This window comes from Asparagus officinalis, chromosome 3 (assembly GCF_001876935.1).
Source record: "Asparagus officinalis chromosome 3, Aspof.V1, whole genome shotgun sequence".
In the NCBI taxonomy this organism is placed as follows: domain Eukaryota; kingdom Viridiplantae; phylum Streptophyta; class Magnoliopsida; order Asparagales; family Asparagaceae; genus Asparagus; species Asparagus officinalis.
Genome location: NC_033796.1, coordinates 47,633,902 through 47,638,452, shown reverse-complemented (window position 1 = coordinate 47,638,452; position 4,551 = coordinate 47,633,902).

Genomic DNA, 4,551 nt, shown 5'->3' with positions numbered 1-4,551 from the left:
TGAGCCGCGAAATGCTGGCTCGCACATGTGTAAGACATGAAATGCTAGCTCGCACGTGTGAAGGGATCCAGGGATAATTCATATACATTTTGATCCCCTTTTCGGGTGTTTTTCAATGTATTCGACGCCCGTATTTATACTCTAATGGGTATATGAGTCTAAATTGTTTCCCACTCTTGACAGGAAGTTCTTGGAAAATATTACGCGTAATATTCTTAAGGATAACCCGGTAACCTCCGATGGGTACATGAGGTTAAACTGAATCCTGAAACTTCCAGGAGTATACGAGTATAAACTGCTCCTCCTCGTTCCAACGCCGGTCAACACGTTGTAATGAACGTCAACGTCGGTCAACTAATAACCCTAGGTCAACGCCAGCCAACATGTTGTGATGAAAATCTATGTCGGTCAACATGTAGAATCAATCCTAGTTCAGGAGGTATAAATTCCCGATGAAAGGTAATCGGTCCAACGTCGACCCAGCGATACGAGCTAATTTCAGAAACCAATACAATTCGAGACTTCGACAACGGTCAGACGATAAACGCAGCATCAGAAGAATTTTAACTATTCGATAAAATACTGAATAGACTGAAAAGTGGAGACGTCAACAACTGAAGCCAGCTATGGGTCCTTTGACACCGACCAAAGGTAGGGGCCTATCGCATCCAAAGTATTTCAGACTCCTATATAAAGGAATGAGGTTGAAACACTTTGGAGGGGGTATCTGTAGGCGTCTAGAAATACCTATAGGTTCCCGTATACAACTTGAGACGAAGGGGAGACAATAAACATTATCATCCAAGTCGAGAAGATTTATCCGAATGGCTCGCATACTCACTGGTCACCGCCAAGTGACCCGTACGCTCATCGGCCATCGGAATGGCGAATCAAATGTCTCGTACGCTCATCGGCCACCGGAATGGAAAATCGAGCATCTCGTATGCTTATTAGCCACCAGAATGACGAACCAAGCATCCCATGTTCTCACTGGCCACCTCTAATTAGCCTGTGCACTCATCAGCCACCGCCAAGTGGCCCGTACGCTCATCAGCCACCGGAATGGCAAACCAAGTGGTCTGCATGCCCGTCAGCCATCGTCAAGCGATCCGTGCGTTCATGAAACACACAAAGCAAATCAAGGAAGTGTACCAGTCAGCAAAACCACGAAATACGTGTAAACAACGCAACAAGTTAAAAAACTAGAAAACCAGAATAGTCACTGGCGGCCGAGTCACCAGATAGTGGCTCGTGCACAGGTCTGATCTGGAAACACGTTTTGGCGGTTTCGACGGGTTTTCACGGGATTTATTCTGTTTTAGAGGTTCCTAACTGCCCAAATCTTATCTTTAAACATAGTTATACAGTTGTTAACTGACGATAAGACGGAATCCATCGTTCTTATCCAAAAACCCCCCAACTGAATCCTGTAAATACAAGATTTGGGGCTCATTTCTAGAGGGCTGGAAATCAAGAGGGCGAAGTGCTGTCGAATTGGAGAGTAGAGCACGAATTTCAGAGAGTTAGTAGATCTTAGCGAAGTTTCTCCATAAACAAAGTGAGAGTTCGAGAGATCTGAAACTTGTTCCTCCTATTCCTCCGGATTTAAGCTTAGTCTTAATCCCGAGAAGACACGTGATCTCGCTTGGTCAAGATTATCGCTGCCGTGATTACTTCCTTTGTGAAGTAAGAGCATTGTTTATCAATCTTTTGCTCACCAGATCTGATCCGTAAGCGGTCCACGGATAAACCCCAGCACCAGCAACGATCTCGCACAAGCAATAGGCGATAAACATCTATTGTGTGTAGTTTGAGAGAAAGTTGTAATTGTTGATTAAAAGTCTTATAAAAGGCTATTTTCTTGAGTTTATTGTAAATGTTTGAAGTTGTAAATGAACTTATCAATGAAATCGACTTTCCACCCAAACAATAAGACTGAGGTTGTCATACACGATATATACTATGCGAGATTCATTTACTGGACTATTTTGTGACTGCACCACCTACCTGAGCGTAGTGTGAGGTATGTTTGACATGACTTGTATTAGATGAGGTTTATTAATAAATTTGTTCTCTTATTTATTAGTTTATTCATAGGATTTGGAGTTGGTATTTAGAAATTCATAATTTGAGATACGAGGTATATACATGAGGGTTTCCTTGTTTGGATTATTTCGCTTGACGTACCCATTCTTGTGTTGTGGATTTCTAAATATCAATTTCCTTTTAGTTTAGGATAGATGATTAATATATCTATATGTATTAACTCGTATTTTTATACTCCTAAACCCCTTCTCCCTGGGGGCGGTGGAGATGTTCTTGCTAGCGTTTTGACGCTCGTTATTTCCTCTCTTTTTAGACATCGAGTCAGGCATCCAGAGAGTTGCAGGTTGACGAAGATTCAGCTTAGTTTCTGTCATTTATTATTAGTAGTTATTTATGCTGCACAAAATTTATTATTATTTTTCAGACATTAGAGTTGTATTTCGGAAGGCTGAGTGCCTTAGTACTATTTCAGTTGACTCTTACGTATTGAGATATTTCATCTATGTTTCGAACATCTGTTGTCCTTTATTTATTTCAGTTGGAACATGATTATTATTATTTTGATATCTCTTTACTTTATCATGTTCATTGCATTCTTATCTTTATTTTATCTGCTTTGTATCTACACTTGATTATTGTTGATTGCACTAGAGAGATATTACTTTGATGGTGAAACGTGTCTTTGCACGGTGTGGGTGCATGGCATGTTTGATATCTTTGGGATCACCTTGGACTATAACATTGTGTGAAACCAGAGGCGTCACATGTAAATTGTTTATAGACTATTTATAATTCCAATGCTTTCAATTTACTAATGAATTTGAAATTTTCAGGGTACTTTTTGTAGAATTTGAATTTTAAACGTTGGTTTGTAATTTTTAAAACTTTAAGGGTGTTTTCTATAAATTATAAATTATGTAGGGGATATTTATAATTATTATATTTTTAATGTACTATTAGGTCAGAAATTATCAAGTTTATTGTAAAATTTATAATTTTGAGAGTTTTATTTTGCAATTTGTAAAAAGTTCAGAGTATGTATTGTAAATTTTATAAATTTTTGGGGGTTATTTGTGTTATTTGTAGGTTTTTAGTATGTTTATAGGTTTGAAATTTTTAAGGTATTTTTTATAAATTTTGAATTTTAGGGGTATTTTTTTAATTTTTAAAACTTATAATATATCTTCTCCAAAGTCAAAAAATATTCAGTTTCTAGTTAGCATATATTTTTTCAGATTTCTTACTGAATTGATATAAGTAAAATTTATAATTTTTAAGATGCTTTAATAAAATTTTGAATTTGTAGGGGCATTTTTACAATTTAAAAAACTTAGAGAATATTTTTTACAAAGTCTAAAAACTTGTATGTGCAGGCTAGCATATGTTTTTTAGATTTCTCTACGAACTGAATTAAGTAAAGGATTTTAATTACATGAAATGTATCTATTTTATCCAATAACATGTTAAGTCTCATTATGAATAGAATAAATCATTTGGTTACCAATTCAAAAAAGATAGGATAATTAGAATAGATTAGGATAACAATGTAATATTTAAAAAAACTAAGGGTAATATTGACCATAGAAAGATTTTCTCGAATTCGTACTTTTAAAGGGAGTATGATTTTTTTGTGTAAATTAAACTTTGTATGTTTTTCCTATATGTGTATATTTATTCTACTCCGTGTGTTCCTCACGTTTGTGTAACTGACTATATTGAGCAAACACGTGCGTTGTTGCACGTACCCTCCTCACTAGTGACTAATTTTTTTTTGAGAGAAAGTTTTTTAAACTTTGTCAATTATCTTTTACAAGCAATATACCCCCGTCACTTAAAATTTGAATCCCCCCTCCCCTCTCTAAATGAAAATTTAGCTATTTATAAATTATATTTAGTGGGATATAGTAAGAAAAGTTTACAGTTCAAGGTGGGTTTTGTGAGACACCCAAAAATTCAACTGGTTATTATGAGATAAATAAAATTAAGTAGGGGTTTATGTGCAGCACTTCCATAGGTTAGGGGCTTATGTGAAAGTAACCCTATCTAAAGCACTTCCGTAGGTTAGTCGGTTATGTGAAAGAAACCCTATCTAAAGGCTAATTAGAGCTCAATTACCTTAGGGTCTGTTTGGATTTGTAGGGGGTGAAGAGAAGTTAGGGGAAACTGAGAGAAGGGAAGGGAAGGGAAGGGAAGGGAGTTCCATTCCCCTTGGTTACACCCCAATTTGAGGGGTAACAAATTTTATACTATTAGGGGATGAACCAAGGGAAACTAGGGTGAATAACTTCACCTCCTAAATGTTTCCAAATAAGATGAACGGAGGTGAATGGTTCCTCTAACTTCCCTTCACCCTTATTCCCCTCAATCCAAACAAGCCTTATATACTCCTCATTTGTTTTTGAAAGCACTTATATACCCTAATTTTTTTAGAATTTGCACTTTAATATCCTCTATTATTATTATTATTTGGTTTGATAAGGATGCTTTCCTATGATCAGTCGGACC